This window comes from Schistocerca americana, chromosome 9 (genome assembly GCF_021461395.2).
Source record: "Schistocerca americana isolate TAMUIC-IGC-003095 chromosome 9, iqSchAmer2.1, whole genome shotgun sequence".
Classification (NCBI taxonomy): Eukaryota; Metazoa; Arthropoda; class Insecta; order Orthoptera; family Acrididae; genus Schistocerca; species Schistocerca americana.
Window position 1 is genome coordinate 103964444 of NC_060127.1, and position 18005 is coordinate 103982448.

An 18005-nucleotide genomic window follows, 5' to 3' on the forward strand; every position below is an offset into this window, starting at 1 on the left:
TTTGTTGCAGTAAGTAAGCTAAAATCTGTCCTAAGATACATAACGATACGTGTTGTCTTCGTTTATCGGCGTCATTGTTCCGTAGTTGCAAAATGGTTCAAATGGCTCTGAGCACTATGGGACTTGACATTTATGGTCATCAGTCCCCTAGAACTTAGAACTACTTAAACCTAACCAACCTAAGGACATCACACAACAGCCAGCCATCACGAGGCAGAGAAAATCCCTGACCCCGCCGGGAATCGAACCCGGGAACCCGGGCGTGGGAAGCGAGAACGCTACCGCACGACCACGAGATGCGGGCCCGTAGTTGCAGATATACAATTTGTATAGGTTGAATATCGGCTTTTACAACTTTCATTAAAGTCTTACTAAGATCAAAAGCGTTTCTCTTTATTCTAACGTATCTTCAGTGGCCACTGTAAAAATATGTTTTTTTTTTTCTCTTACAATTCATGTGCAGTTAGCACTTACCACTAGAAACAGTATTGATTCTTATTGTTAAGACTTTTTGTTTTTTACGTCATTCTTCCTCTTCCGCTGTATATTCATTAGATTTTAGCACACAGAACATTTACCAACACTAAACATATTTACATTTTCCACTGCCACTCGCCATTTCCTGTGTTTTGTTATGCAGTTGTGGGATGCGTTCGCCTTTCGTTTGTTCTGCCAATCATGGAAGTTGTAACACTTACCATACATCGATTAGAAGTAGGTTTACATCATGTACCTCTGCATCTGCAGTTATGGAGTGTATATTCTTTGTTATTTAAAGTCATGGATTTGTGACAGGAAATTTAGAGTTTTGTAATGTATGTATGTTGTTGTAGTCTTCAGTCCTGAGACTGGTTTGATGCAGCTCTCCATGCTACTCTATCCTGTGCAAGCTTCTTCGTCTCCCAGTACCTACTCCAACCTACATCCTTCTGAATCTGTTTAGTGTATTTCTCTCTTGGTCTCCCTCGACGATTTTTACCCTCCACACTGCCCTCCACTACTAAATTGGTGATCTCTTGATGCCTCAGAATATGTCCTATCTACCGATCCCTTCTTCTAGTCAAGCTGTGCCACAAATTTCTCTTCTCCCCAATTCTATTCAATACCTCCTCATTAGTTATGTGATCTACCCATCTAATCATCAACATTCTACAGTAGCACCACATTTCTAAAGCTTCTATGCTCTTCTTGTCTAAACTATTTATCGTCCACGTTTCGCTTCCATACATGGCTACAATCCATACAAATACATTCAGAAACGACTTCCTGACACATAAATCTATACTTGATGTTAACAAATTTCTCTTCTTCAGAAACGCTTTCCTTGCCATTGCCAGTCTACATTTTATATCCTCTCTACTTCGACCATCATCAGTTATTTTGCTCCCCAAATAGCAAAACTCATTTACTACTTTAAATGTCTCATTTCTTAATCTAATTCCCTCAGCATCCCAATTTAATTCGACTACATTCCATTATCCTCGTTTTGCTTTTGTTGATGTTCATCTTATACCCTCCTTTCAAGACACTGTCCTTTCCGTTCAGCTGCTATTCCAGGTTCTTTGCTGTCTCTGACAGAATTACAATGTCATCGGCGAACCTCAAAGTTTTTATTTCTTCTCCATGGTATTTAATGCCTGCTCCGAACTTTTCTTTTGTTTCCTTTATTGACTGCTCAATATACAGATTGAATAAAATAGGGAATAGGCTACAACACTGTCTCACTCCCTTCCCAACCACTGCTTCCCTTTCATGCCCCTCGACTCATAACCGCCATCTGGTTTCTGTACAAATTGTAAATAACCTTTGCTCCCTGTATTTTACCCCTGGCATCTTCAGACTTTGAAAGAAAGGATTCCAGTCAACATTGTCAAAAGCTTTGTCTAAGTCTACAAATGCTAGAAACGTAGGTTTACCTTTCCTTAATCTATTTTCTAAGATAAGACGTAGGGTCAGTATTGCCTCACGTGTTCCAACATTTCTACGGAATCCAAACTGATCTTCCCAGAGGTCGGTTTCTACCAATGTTTCCATTCGTCCGTAAAGAATTCGTGTATTGAAGCCGTGGCTTATTAAACTGATAGTTCGGTAATACTCACACCTGTCAACACCTGCTTTCTTTGGGATAGGAATTATTATATTCTTCTTAAGTCTGAGGGTATTTCGCCTATATTATACATCTTGCTCACCAGATGGTAGAGTTCTGTCTGGCCTGGCTCTCCCAAGGCTTTCAGTAGTTCTGATGGAATGTTGTCTACTCCCTGGGCCTTGTTTCGACTTAGGTCTTTCAGTGCTCTGTCAAACTCTCCCATTTCATCTTCATCTACATCCTCTTCTATTTCCATAATATTGTCCTCAAGCACATCGCCCTTGTATAGACCTTCTATATACTCCTTCCACCTTTCTGCTTTCCCTTCTTTGCCTAAAACTGGGTTTCCCTCTGAGCTCTTGATATTCATGCAAGTGGTTCTCTTTTCTCCAAAGGTCTCTTTAATTTTCCTGTAGGCAGTATCTATCTTACCCCTAGTGATATACGCCTCTACATCCTTACATTTGTCCTCTAGCCATCCCTGCTTAGTCATTTTGCACTTCCTATCGCTCTCATTTTTGAGACGTTTGTATTCCTTTTTGCCTGCTTCATGTACTGTATTTTTGTATTTTCTCCTTGTATTTTTCTATTTTCTCTCCTTTCATCAATATCTCTTCTGTTGCCTAAGGATTTCTATTAGCCCTCGTCTTTTTACCTACTTGATCCTCTGCTGCCTTCACTATTTCATCTCTCAAAGCTACCCATTCTTCTTCTACTGTATTTCTTTCACCCATTCTTGTCAATCGTTCCCTAATGCTCTCCCCGAAACTCTCTACAATCTCTGGTTCTGTCAGTTTATCCGGGTCCCATCTCCTTAAATTCCCACCTTTTTGCAGTTTATTCAGTTTTAATCTACAGTTCATAACAGATAGATTGTGGTCAGAGTCCACATCTGCCTCTGGAAGTGTCTTACAATTTAAAACCTGGTTCCTAAATCTCTATCTTACCATTATATAATCGATCTTCCAGTATCTCCAGGCTTCTTCCATGTATACAACCTTCTTTCATGATACTTGAAGCAAGTGTTAGCTATGATTGAGTTATGCTCTGTGCGAAATTCTACCAGGCGGCTTCCTCTTTCATTCCTTACCCCCATTCCATATTCACCTACTACGTTCCCTTCTCTTTCTTTTCCTACTATCGAATTCCTGTCACCCATGACTATTAAATTTTCGTCTCCCTTCACTATTTGAATAATTTCTTTTATCTCATCATACATTTCATCAACCTCTTCATCATCTGCGTAGCTAGTTGGCATATAAACTTGTACTACTGTGGTAGGCGTGGGCTTCGTATCTATCTTGGCCACAATAATGCGTTCACTATGCTGTTTGTAGTAGCTTTCCTGCATTCCTATTGTTTTATTCATTATTAAACCTACTCCCGCATTACCCCTGTTTGATTTTGTATTTATAACACTGTAATCACCTGATCAGAATTCTTGTTCCTCCTGACACCGAACTTCACTAATTCCCACTATATCTAACTTTAACCTATCCATTTCCCTTTTTAAATTGTATAACCTACCTGCGGTATTAAGGGATCTGCCATTCCACGCTCCGACCCATAGAACGTCATTTTTCTTTCTCCTGATAACAATGTCCTCCTGAGTAGTCCCCGCCCGGAGATCCGAATGGGGGACTATTTTACCTCCGGAATATTTTACCCATGTATATATGAATAAAAGAAAATTGATTTGTTAAAATAATAAATTTTTATAATATGTGTACATTTATAAGAAAGACAAAGTTTATTGGAAGCTGGTTCATTCTTAGGGCACTTGTATTTGTTGTATATGAAAGATGTAGTGAAGTCCCTCCAAAACGGAAGTGTCATGGCGCGATGAAAAGGTGGTTTTGTCGGCCGAACTGGGCGGCTCGTTGGTGTGAACGGTGCGCAGTTTGTGGCTAGCCGTAGCCCGGTACACGTCGACGGTGCCAAGAGAGGCAACTGGAAGGTGCTTTGCAAAGGATTGTTGCCTCGAATGTGGATTTGGCTATTATTTGACATTCTCGGCAAAAAGGAATGGCTCTAAAATGTTGAGAATCCGACGCCAAGAAGATATTTTATAGAGTATTCGAACATCAAGAGCCGTGGGTACAGTTAGCCGCCATGTCGCTTGCCGCCAAAACTTCGCTACTGCTTTACTAACTTCATACATCCACCTACGTATATGGGCATGGACCAGTTAATTTGTGTGTGTGGTTTTAATAATAGTCCAAATGCTGTAAATTTGTGTCCGGAACTATATCTTCTATCCTGATAACGAACCTAAGCAGGGTCCTCTCCTAAGTGCTACGAAAACCGAGTATCCTGTTTTAAATGAACGACTCTTGCATTCAAGTGTTTCAAGGTTTTTTTTTTTTTGTCAAATATGAAGGAGTAGAAAAAGGTAAAGTTAAAACCACAAAAGTGAAGTTAGGATTTTGCTAAAGTACTCTTAGTTTACAGCAAAGTATAGTTTTGCAGGAATACAGTGCTAGATTGTGTAAATGTTACTGTCTAAAATACCTGCTCCACAGGTGGTAAAAAAGACAAATAAGCTAAGCTCATTTTAAAACTAGTCGTGTTTTGATTTCTATCGTGAATGGTTCCTTTTTCGAAATTAATTGAGCTCAGTGTTGAATTTTTTTGTCTTGCAAAGTAAATTATGAACTACTCCAAGTGAAGTGAAAGATTACCTTTGTTTGAATTAGTCGTTTTTTACTGAAATAATCATAGCGTTTGACTAGTAACACTATGCTAGTTTATGGGTCCCCATCATATTCTGCACATATTAGAAAGATAATTGGAGTATTACTGCTCTAAGGAAAACTTAAATATGTAGTATGAGTATAAACATTGTATTAATGATATTATTTATCTTTATTTGTGTTTTTACATGTCAGTTAAGATAGGAGCCCTGGATGTCCAAATTTAGCTCTGCACTTCATGCAGTAACATTTCAGTAATGGTTTCGGTAATGACCTTGAGTGTAGCTCTTATTAGTATCAGTTTGGTACAAAATTGCTTTCTACACTTACTGGTGTGTGCGTTAGTGATAACTGCTGCTACACACAGCTCCGAGTGCCCTGTGTCAGTTTGTATCCTGTGCGCTATTCACAGGGAAATATCAACGAAACTAACTTTAATAACCAATGTTCAATTTTCTTAAACATATACATCCAAATTAATGTGCCTGATTGGGCTGGCGATCGTTATTTTTTTTTTTTTTTTTATTCACACACGATTTTTACCACTCTCATTTACTCCCAAACTCCGTTTAATTTTTCTGTTAATTCCACCATATTCAAAATTATAGTATGATACATTTTTCCATTAGATACACGTGCACTTAAAAAAATAAATACATACATACTGATAGTAATAATAATATAAAATGTACACACACACACACACACACACATTCACACGAGTCGACAAATATAAACACACATACAGCAATGGCAGACGCTTCCACCACTGCCAGAAGAAGCAAAATATGAATGCATCTTGCATTAGCAAAACAAAACACGGAATGGCGAGATGACAGTGGTTCTTCACAATACAAAAACGTAAATATTTGTAGTTGTAGTGAAAGAGCTGTGTGCTGAAAACTAACACATATGCGTGGAAGAACAAGAAGAATGACGTAAGCAACCCAAAAACTGTGAGTAACAATAAATAATCAACACTGTTTATACACTATGTGATCAAAAGTAACGAGACACCTCCAAAAACATATTTTTTCATGTCAGGTGCATTGTGTTGCCATCTACTGCCAGGTACTCCATATCAGTGACCTCAGTAGTTATTAGGCATCATGAGAGAGCAGAATGATGCGCTCCACGGAACTCACGGAATTCGAACGTGGTCAGGTGATTGGGTGGGTTGTGTCATACGTCCGTAAGCGAGATTTCCACACTCCTAAACGTCCCTAGGTCCACTGCTTCCGATGTGATACTGAAGTGGAAACGTGAAGGCACATGTACAGCACAACAACTTACAGGCCGACCTCGTCTGTTGACTGCCAGAAACCGCCGACAGGTGCAGAGGGCCGTAATGTGTAATAGCCAGACATCTATCCAGACCATCACACAGGAATTCCAAACTGCATCAGGACCCACTATAAGTACTGTGACGGTCAGGAGGTGAGAAAACTTGGACTTCATGGTCGAGCGGCTGTTTATAAGGCACACATCACGCCAGTAAATGCCGAACGATGCCTCGCTTGGTGTAAGGTGCGAAAATGGCTCTGAGCACTATGGGACTTAACATCCGAGATCATCAGTCCCCTTGAACTTAGAACTACTTAAACCTAACTAACCTAAGGACAACACACACATCCATGTCCGAGGCAGGATTCGAACCTGCGACCATAGTGGTCGCGCGGTTCCAGACTGCAGCACGTAGAACCGTTTGGCCACACTGGCTGGGGAGCGTAAACATTGGACGATTGAACAGTGGAAAAACATTGTGTGGAGTGACGAATCACGATACACAATGTGGCGATCCGATGGCAGGGAGTGCATACGGCGAATGCCCGGTGAACGTCATCTGCCAGCGTGTGTAGCACCAACAGTAAAATCGGAGGCGGTGGTGTTATGGTGTGGTCATATTTTTCATGGAGGGGGCTTGCACCCCTTGTTGGTTTGCATGGCACTATCACAGCACAGGCTTATATTGATGTTTCAAGCATCTTCTTGCTTTCCACTGTTCACCTCTTCCTAATGCACGGCCTGTGGTGGAGGGGTTACACGACAATAACATCCCTGAAATGGACTGGCCTGCACACAGTCCTGACCTGAATCCTGTAGAACAACTTTGGGATGTTTTGGAACGCCGACTTCGTGCCAGGCCTCACCGACCGACATCGATACCTCTCCTCAGTGCTGCACTCCGTGAAGAATGGGCTGCCATTCCCCAGGAAACCTTCCAACACCTGATTGAACGTATGCCTGCGAGACTGGAAGCTGTCATCAAGGCTAAGGGTGGGCCAACATCATATTGAATTCCAGCAGCTAGCCGGAGTGGGCGAGCGGTTCTAAGCGCTTCAGTCTGGAACCGCGAGACCGCTACGGTAGCAGGTTCGAATCCTGCCTCGGGCATGGATCTGGGTGATGTCCTTAGGTTAGTTAGGTTTAAGTAGTTCTACGTTCTAGGGGACTGATGACCTCAGATGTTAAGTCCCATAGCGCTCAGAGCCATTTGAACCATTTTTGAATTCCAGCATTACCGATCCAGGGCGCTACGAACTTGTAAGTCATTTTGAGCGAGGTGTCCAGATCACTTTTGATCACGTGGTGTAACAGCAAGTTAAAGCATGCGAACTCTTCACAATCCTAGCAACAAAAAAAGTAAAAAAAAGAAAGTATATTGTTACAGTGATCACTGAAGATGTTTGGTCTTAGTAAGACTTTCATTAAAGTTGCAACAGACGATTTTTGTCTCATACAACTTATACATAAAGATGTCGTTGCAAACGATAGGCGCAGACATAATAATGGAAATTTTGTCAATCTGTTTTCTACATAACATCATGTAAGCGTCGCTTATTGGTTAGGCCTTTATGTCTGTTCTGACTGGCTGACTGCTGCCTACAAGGCAGTACCAGCAGCGATCAATGATGGAGGGAAAAGTGAGCATCATGTTGCCACTCCCTCCAGCCATCATTGCCAGTAGATGGATCTTAATGCCGCTGCTGCTTCCTAATTCAAACACCTCCCCATTTGGTCTCACGAGACTGGTTGGACCTGTTCCACAAGTCCCTACCCCAGAAAAAATCTTAGGAGATACTGTGGAATCCAACTGGGGTCCTTCTACAACGATGGCTGTGACACTAACCAATTTTTAAGACACCACCGTTTTGTTTTTTTAAAAAAAAGAGAACCTTCCCCGCTCCCAAAGGGTGTGGGGGGGGGGGGGGCGGGAGGGAGTGGGGGCAACGTGGGCAGGGATCACAAACTGAAGCCTGGCCGCCATGTCCCATTCCCATCCTCCAGGAACCAAGGAAAGCATAGTGAACGTGGAGTAGAGAACAGTGACATCGTTTATTTATTTATTTTCATTTTCTTTCGTTTTTTATTTTTGTTTATTTATTTACGTGTCTTGTTGTTAACATGAATGCCATCGAGAATAGCAGGAAACTGGCTTCGAGAGTAGGAGGGTGCAGCTAGACGTCAGACTCATGGAGACTATCAGTTTTTCCGAGAAGAACATTCCGATGACCATCGAATATATGGGTTCAAGTATGGAAAAGTCGAGGATCAATTCTTCATGACAGGACACCCCAGCTCTGGGGTAGGTTAAGAAAGACACTGCAAAGGAAATTGGAGAAAAATTGTCTGTATTTTGGGTTGCAGACAACTGCACTATGGCGTTCATTAAGAAACTACCAAAAATCAAGGATACTTTTCTCTCCATCAGCAAGCAAACAGTGAGCTTCGTATCCACAAATCCACTTCACAGAGTTCGTCTTTGCTTGTGGGAAGCATCCGGCGTCCGGAAAGAGGAGCAATTGAACAGGTATCTGATAAGGTGTCTTACGGGCACCAAGAACCAGACACCTCTCGCCGATCTGTACACCAGGCGGTGCTCGTCTTTGTCTAAAACATCACAGGTGACACACAATGGGGTGTCTGTGACGTGAACCCTGTGAAGGCATGACCAGCATACTTGCTTCCCATTGACAGTAAGGTGCCATGCAGAGTGGGTGTCAGTGTCAAGACAAGGAGCGCACACCGATCACGAAACGTCATGCTAGTCTATGTGGGGATGTTTCACCTCAACCTATGCTGCTGAAGGAAACCATAGATCGCCTTCGAAACCATAGATCGCCTTCGGAGATGTCAAGTGTGCTGGCAGTATCATAGTGCGGACGTAGCTCAGTTCAAGGAAAGGGACTTCTGGAAGCTGGACAGGTGCTGAGAGGGAGTGTGGTGCAATGGCGCACAGCAATAGGCTGGAAAGGCACGTAAGACTACAATACGGCGCCACAACGTCATGTGAGAGCCAATGAAAATGGCTACCACCCTGTCAGGCACATGATACAGACTTAAACTGCCCCTGCACCTCGGTGAGGGTCTTGTACCCCATCTTGAACCGCAAGCTGTGGCAGACAAATGAAGCCAATGCCGCTAGCATGCGGCAGGCTATGGGTGGCGGAGTAGTAAGTGTCTGTGCCACGTAGGGGATACGTGACGCCAAATATACATTTACGTATTGTGCCCGTTGCAGAATGCTCATAAACGGCGATCTAAGAGCCCAGCTCGTAGGTGGGAAAGTAGACGTCGGCAGTTGGGGCCCATTGTCCTAAGCTTAGGGTAATTTCAGCTACACACAAAGAAGCAGCACTGTCCATTCGACTATGAAGGCTATTTTCTACACGAATTGACGAAAGTGTAATGTCAGCCTATATTATCTTTTTTAGGTTTCCATACCTCAGTCGGTAAAAACGGAACCCTTATAACATCACTTTCGTGTCCGTCTGTCTGATTGTTCAAAACTTGCTTTCTCAGGCACGGGTAGACGTGCCAAGTTCAAATTTATGCCACGTATTAAGGTTTACGGTCCCTTAGCGATGTAAAAAGAGTGAAGCTTATAAGCCAATGCAATCAAAACACACGACCATTAATGTTACATATTTTGATACTTGTAAACTCACTCATCAGAACATACAGTGCGCATCCCATTGACCTAGAATCATCAAATTACCAAAAAACCAGGTTTCACACTACAACAAAATAAAAATATCCTAAAATTGTTAATTTGTAATTACATCACACGAATTTTTGTATTCAGCGTGTCACTACAGATATTAGGATTTAGGTTATGACATGTTTGGTATGCCTGCCATCATTGGTGATGTTGTGGCGCAGACGAATAGCGAAATTTGGCCTGACCCACTGAAGTGTCGGAACTGTGATGCTGTCGATGACCTCCTGAATGGCTGTTTTCAGCTCAGCAACGAATTTGGGGTTATTGCCGTACACCTTGTCTTTTACATAGCCCCACAAAAAGGAGTTCACATGTCTTCACGTCTGGAGAATATGGCGGCAAATCGAGGCCGATGCACGTGTAACCCAGAGCCAGAGTGCAATCCCCAAATTGCTCCTCCTGGACATCGAACAGTATCCTGCTTCGATGGGGTCGAGCTCCGTCTTGCATGATCCATATCTTGTCTAAATCAGGGTCACTTTGGATAATGAGCATCAAATTACCTTCCAGAACCTTCATGTACCATTCGGTAGTCACTGTGCCATCAAGAAATAGCGTTCTGATTATTCCGTGACTGGACATTGCACACCAGTCAGTCAGCCGTTGAGTGCGAAGAGACTTCTCGATTACAGAATGTGGATACTCAGTCCCCCAAATACGCCAGTTATGCTTACTGACGTAGCTATCCAAATCAAAGTGGGGTTCGATGCTTTACACCGCGCCTGGGTATGTCAATACCAACATTGGACTATTGAAACATGTTGCCTGGTCATATGAGCCTTGTTTCAAATTTCATTGAGCAGATGGACTTGTACATGTGTGGAGACAGCCTCATGAACCCGTGGACCCTGCATGTCAGCACGGGACTGTTCGAGCTGGTGGACTGGTTGAGGCTCTGTAATGGTGTGGAGCGTGTGCAGTTGGAGTGATATGGGCCATGATACATTTAGATACCACTCTGACAGGTGACATGTACATAAGCATCCTGTCTGATCACCTGCATCCATTAATGCCTTTGCGCATTTCGACGGGCTTGGGCAATTCCAGCAGGGCAATAAGACACCCCGCACATCCAGAATTGCTACAGATTGGCACCAGGATCACTCTTCTGAGTTTAAACACTTCCGCTGGCCACCAAACTCCCCATTACTGAGCATATCCCGGATGCCTTGCAATGTGCTGTTGAGGAAAGATCTCCACCCTCTCGTACTCTTGCGGATTTATGGACAGCCCTGCAGGATTCATGGTGTCAGTTCCGTCGAGCACTACTTCAGACATTAGTCGAGTTCATGCCAGTCCCGTTGTGGCACTTCTATGGGCTCGCAGGGGCCCTACACCATGTTACGCAGGTGTACCCATTTCTTTGGCTCTTCAGTGTATAAGCCCAGGACAACTTGCCATGCAGGCAACAAGACGGGAGTAGAATATGGTCGATGTACTGCTGTGCTGTAAGAGGGCCGTGGATGACAAGCAAATAGGTTGTCCTTGTTGTCGGGCTGTGAGGCGGGCGACAGTCAGGTTGCTGTCCCACTGCTGTCCAGAGCGTCTCCAGACTTGGCATCGCTGGTCATTGGGACACAAAGCCGGACTCACTACTGAAGGTAATTCTACTGGAGTCAGTGAGATTCCAGACGAAAGACGTGTCTGGAGACCCCTTGGACAGTGGTGGGATACCAACCCGACAGTCGCCCGCGATACGGCCCAACAACCAGTAGTGACGGTCTGTGATGCCATTTCTTTTCACAACGGGAAGCCTTTGGTTGTCATCTGTGGCATTCTTACAGCACAGCAGAGGCCCTCAAGGTCGCCGGGTCTCTTCCCAACTGAGAACGTTTGCCATATTATGGCAGGACCCTTCAGCCACTTCAGGATTTTGTGTATCTGAAGCGCCAACTGGACAAAATTTGGCACGGCGTCCCTCAGGAGAACATCCAATAACTCCATTAATTAATGCAAAATCTAATAACCGCCTGCTTAAGGCCCAGAGGTGGACAAACACGTTATTGACTTGCTCAGTTGGTGAAGGAATTTCTCTTTAATAAATAATCTAGTTTTTTCGAAACTATAATCATTTATTAGCCTGCACATCACATCTACTGTTTTTCGTCGCCCGCATCCCGTGGTCATGCGGTAGCGTTCTCGCTTCCCACGCCCGGGTTCGATTCCCGACGGGGTCAGGGATTTTCTCTGCCTCGTGATGGCTGGGTGTTGTGTGATGTCCTTAGGTTAGTTAGGTTTAAGTAGTTCTAAGTTCTAGGGGACTGATGACCATAGATGTTAAGTCCCATAGTGCTCAGAGCCATTTGAACCATTTTTTGTTTTTCGTCACATTCGGATAAATCTTGCGTGGTGCGTTTTTTTTTTTCTTTTTTTCTCAGAGTGTAATTATTTGAGGAAATTAAAATAAGTCAACTACTTACTGCTGTGCTAACATTGTTCTGTACTTGGTAGTAGGTATTCAACACTTCTATTGGGCTAAAATATTTGTTTTAGTACATATATATGTTCCCAGTCTCGGCCCGGCACACAGTTTCAATCTGCCAGGAAGTTTCATATGAGCACACACTCCGCTGCAGAGTGAAAATGTCATTCTGGAAACGTCCCCCAGGCTGTGGCTAAGCCATGTCTCCGCAATATCTTTTGTTCCAGGAGTGCTAGTTCTGCAAGGTTCGCAGGAGAGCTTCTGTGAAGTTTCGGAAGGTAGGAGACGAGGTACTGGCAGAAGTAAAGCTGTGAGGGCGGGGCGTGAGTCGTGCTTGGGTAGCTCAGATGGTAGCTGGCATGGTAGCTCAGTGTTCGGTCCTAGTGCTGCTTGCCCTCTCTAATAAAAAAGGAAAACTGAGTAAAGGAATCAACGATCAACTTGAACGCCGGCATGGTAGCTCAGTGTGTTCGGTCAGAGGGTTAGCTGCCCTCTGTAATTAAAAAACTGAGTTCATGGGTGAAGGACGAACTTTAACAAGCGTCACGGACGTCCGCCCCGAACAAATACAACGAGAAATAACGAGAAATATGAGATTTAAAAAAAGGGGAGAGAGAGAGAGATCGTAAGGCACTAGTCAGCGAAAGGCAAAGGTCCCGAGTTCGAGTCTTGGTCCGGCACGTAGTTTTAATCTGCCAGGAAGTTTCAAATATATATTTCTTGAACATATGGCCAATATGTTTATAGTTTCAACATAGCCTCACTTATACAAATGTATGACATATTAAACGACATTCGAGCCCTTGTTGCTTTCTCTTTTAGTGTTGGCAGTTTGAAAACATCTTCACTTTGAAAGTCGCTGTCCCTACTCATCAGCGTAGTTTGTGCCTTCCAACTGTTGTAGCACACAACAGATAGCTTAACAGACCTCTGCTAGATATCTCCGTACGTCATTAGGTTCAAATGGCTCTGAGCACTATGGGACTTAACATCTGTGGTCATCAGTCCCCTAGAACTTAGAACTACTTAAACCTAACTAACCTAATTATATCACACACATCCATGCCCGAGGCAGGATTCGAACCTGCGACCGTAGCAGTCGCGCGGTTCCTGACTGAGCGCCTAGAACCGCTAGACCACCGCGGCCCGCTCGTCATTAGGCCAGGTATGAGTACTTAGTAGTTATAATTAAACTTTCGCTACTTGAGACAGCTTTATAGGAATGACGTTCAGACTGTGCGCTGTAGCGTTTGCGTTGTTAGGAGTGTTACCGTCCGATCCACGGTTACGTGGGGTTGAAACACAAGCATCAGCGTGCATTCCAGTTGCAGTCAGTCAAGGTACACTGATGAGCCAAAACTTTATGACTCGGATTGTAAAACAGTTAAGATAGTTAGACGCCAGGAAGGCATCTGGCCCAGACGGTATCCCCGTAAGACATAATGCTACAAATATAGCACCATTCTTATCCGTCATCTATCAGAGATCATTGGAACAGCGGAAAGTTCCACGGGACTGGAAGAAGGCCCAGGTCATAGCAATCTATAAAAAGGGTAGAAAATCGGATGCACAAAATTACCGTGCAATTTCGCTGACATCGATTTGTTGCAGAATCATGGAACATATTTTGCGTTCAGACATAATAACCTTTCTAGACTCTGAGAAGCTCATCTGCAGAAACCAGCACGGTTTTAGGGAACAGCGGTCATGCGAGACACAGGTAGCCATCTTTGTGCACGATATACAACAGGCTCTAGATACCGGCTCCCAGATTGATGCTATATTTCTCGATTTTCGAAAGTCGTTCGACTCTGTTTCGCACTGTGGCTTGCTCCAAAAAGTGCTCGCTTACCATCTATCCGATGACATATGCGGTTGAATAGAAAGTTTTCTAACAGACAGGGAGCAATATGTCGTCCTGAAGGGGGTGACTTCAACAGAAACAAGCGTAACTACAGGTGTGACCCAGGACAGCGTAATAAGTCCGCTGCTTTTTACGATTTACATAAACGATCTGGTTGATGGTATTGACAGAGGCCTTAGACTGTTTGCAATTATGCTGTAGTCTACAGGAAAGTAGTATAACACGAACATATCAATGAGGATTTGCAGAAAATTAATGCGTGGTGTAATGACTGGCAGTTATCTCTCAATATTAGTAAGTGAAACCTACTGCGTGTAACAAGCCGAAAATCCCCATTAATGTACGAGTAGAAAATAAATGCCCAGTCTTTGGAAGCGGTTAAGAGATTGAGAAGGTCTAAAAGAGAGTGGCAAGATTCGTGACTGGTACATTTAGCCATCGCGAGAGGGTTACAAACCTCATAGAAAGTTTGAAGTGGGACACACTTGCAGATAGACGCGCTAAACGAAAGGGGCTGCTCACTAAATTCCGAAATCCGATCTTCATCGAGGATGTAGAGCATATATTATTACCACCAAGTTTTAAATCGCCCAATGATCACTATTCAAAGATAAAGGAAATTAGAGCTCGTACTGAGGCGTTCAGACAGTCGTTTTCCCTCGTGCGATCCGCGAGTGGAACAGAGGGGGGAATATGGCTTTAGCGCCAATTGTGCCCTCCGCCACACATCGCTTGGTGGCTAGCGGAGTATATATGTAGATTTAGATGTAGACTAAATGCTTAATAGCTTCTTTCTCCGTCTTTCGAACGAAATACATCACTGATTCTGTGTATCAGGGACCCGACAGTTTGCCGGTAGGTTTGCGGAAGTAAGCGGCATTAGATGGCTTCAGAAAGGCTTTTCAACAGAAAATGCTATATACGCTTTCACTGATCAAATATTAAATGCTCTGAATAACCGGACATCACCCGTTGGTATTTTTTGTGATCTCTCAAAGGCCTTTGATTGTGTAAATCATGGCCGGCCGAAGTGGCCGTGCGGTTAAAGGCGCTGCAGTCTGGAACCGCAAGACCGCTACGGTCGCAGGTTCGAATCCTGCCTCGGGCATGGATGTTTGTGATGTCCTTAGGTTAGTTAGGTTTAACTAGTTCTAAGTTCTAGGGGACTAATGACCTCAGCAGTTGAGTCCCATAGTGCTCAGAGCCATTTGAACCATTTGTGTAAATCATGGAATTCTTTTAGATAAGCTAAATCACTATGGTTTGAGGGGGGCAGTGCACAAGTGGTTTAATTCATACTTAACTGGAAGAATGCAGAAAGTTGAAATAAGTGGTTCATGTAATGTTAAAACAACAGCTGATTCCTCAAACTGGCGGGCTATCAAGTACAGGGTCCCACTGGGTTCTTTCTTAGGTCCTTAACTGTTCTTGATATACATTAATGACTTACCATTCCACATTGATGAAGATGCAAAGTTAGTTCTTTTTGCTGATGATACAAGTATAGTAATAACATCCAAAAACCAAGAACTAAGTGCTGTAATTGTAAATGATGTTTTTCACAAAATTATTAAGTGGTTCTCAGCAAACGGACTCTCTTTAAATTTTGATAAAACACAGTATATACAGTTCCATACAGTAAATGGCACAACTCCAGTAATAAATATAGACTCTGAACAGAAGTCTGTAACTAAGGCAGAATTTTCAAAATTTTTAGGTGTGTCCATTGATGAGAGGTTAAACTGGAAGCAACACATTGATGGTCTGCTGAAACGTCTGAGTTCAGCTGTATGCTATTAGGGTTATTGCAAATTTTGGTGATAAGAATCTCAGTAAATTAGCTTACTATGCCTACTTTCATTCACTGCTTTCGTATGGCATCATATTCTGGGGTAATTCATCGTTGAGTAGAAAGTATTCATTGCTCAAAAACGTGTAATCAGAATAATTGCTGGAGCTCACCCACGGTCATCCTGCAGACATCTATTTAAGGATCTAGGGATCCTCACAGTAGCCTCACAGTATATATATTCACTTATGAAATTTGTTGTTAATAATCCAACCCAGTTCAAAAGTAATAGCAGAGTGTATAGCTGTAACACCAGGAGAAAGGATGATCTTCACTATGCAGGGTTAAATCTGACTTTGGCACACAAAGGGGTAAATTATGCTGCCACAAAAGTCTTTGGTCACCTACCAAACGGCATCAAAAGCCTGACAGATAGCCAACCAACATTTAAAAATAAATTAAAAGAATTTCTAGATGACAACTCCTTCTACTCATTGGCTGAATTTTTAGATATAAATTAAGGGAGGGAAAAAAACAACTTAAACATTAGTGTCTTGCAATATTTTGTGTAATGTAATATCTTGTACAGACATCTTTTATTAACCTGACACATTCCACATCATTACGAAGTGTCGTATTCATGATCTATGGAACAAGTATTAATCTAATCTAATCTGTCTATGCACAGGTGATGTAATTCGCGTGAATAACGGGCCACCGGTTTACGTAAGCGGTGAAACCGCCATAAGCGACCCAGATGGGTTCCTGAGGACTTACATCAGGCGAATTTGTTTGCCGAAACATTGACGCGACTTCGCTATAACGCCCTCAAAACACTGCAGCACGGTTGTGTCTCCGAGACACAGGTAATTATACTGCTGAAAGATCGTATCGTAGTGTAACACCTACACAAGGCAAAGAAGCAAGTGACGACAGAAGAGGGGAAATCAATGTTCTTGCTGTTGCTCTAGTCGATCCGCACGTTAGCTCCCGTGCAATCACACCAGGAACTGGCATAAGCCGGGTAGGTGTCCTATGCGTTCTCCATCGATATAGGTTCCATCCCTAGCACAGCTCTCTCTCCATCAAGAGCGGCATGGAAACCATTATGTTATTCGTGTTAACTTCCGTACATGGGCATTAAGACAGGACAATTACGATGTATCATGTACCTTGTGTAGTGATGAAGAAACATATGCCAATTATGGCCAAGTAGACCGCCGAACTATTGTTCTGTTGACGATCCTCGTTGGCTTCGTCAGGTGAAACGTCACCATCCATGGAGTGTAAACGTGTTGTGTGGGATAATGAATCATCACCTTGTGTGCCCGTTTTTTCATAGATGGAACACAGAACGCACACAAATACAACAGCCTCGAAGTAGACCATCTTCCACGGATGCTAGAAGACATTCCCCTGCAAACTCGGAGGAGCCTGTGGTACCAAGATGGTGGCTGTGCAGCCCACAGTGCACTAAGTACTACAGCATGTCTTCACTAATTGTTTCCAGATTGTTGGACTGGATACAGAGGGCCTGTACTTTGGCCGGCTTCTTCCTTGGATTTGACATCGGTAGACTCTTTTCAGTGGCGGGCGGGGGAGGGGGGGAGCGGGGGGGGGAAGATGAAAGCGCTGTCTGCAAGAACATACCAACTACACCAGACGATATGCAACGACGTATTACATCAGCTTAAATGCTAGCACGTCGTCCCATACGAGACCGGAAGCATGTACTGCCGCTGCCGGTGGTCTATCTGAACATAACTTGTGATGGTCAGTCGTCTCGTTGCTAGTCAGATTCCACGTATCTAGTGTATGCATTTGTGTTTTTCTTTGGTATGTGCTACCACAGGTATTTCAAAAGCATCAGTGTGGAAACTTTCGAAAATACGATATCTCGTAAACTACTCACACAAGAATCCTGCAGAAAACACCACTGACATTCTAATTCACCCCCCCCCCCCTCCCCCTTTTAGTTTGTTAATGTCAACAGGTATTGTTCCCAGAATGAGATTTTCACTCTGCAGCGGAGTGTGCGCTGATATGAAACTTCCTGGCAGGTTAAAACTGTGTGCCGGACCGAGACTCGAACTCGGGACCTCTGCCTTCCGCGGGCAAGTGCTCTACCAACTGAGCTACCCAAGCA

The 18005-nt window shown here is 43.4% G+C and overlaps 1 non-coding gene across 1 annotated transcript; it reads right to left on the reverse strand.

Moving 5' to 3' along the window:
* Positions 1–17930: 17930 nt before the first annotated feature.
* Positions 17931–18005, reverse strand: Trnap-cgg. Its single transcript has one exon. It is a non-coding gene; the product is annotated as a tRNA-Pro (tRNA).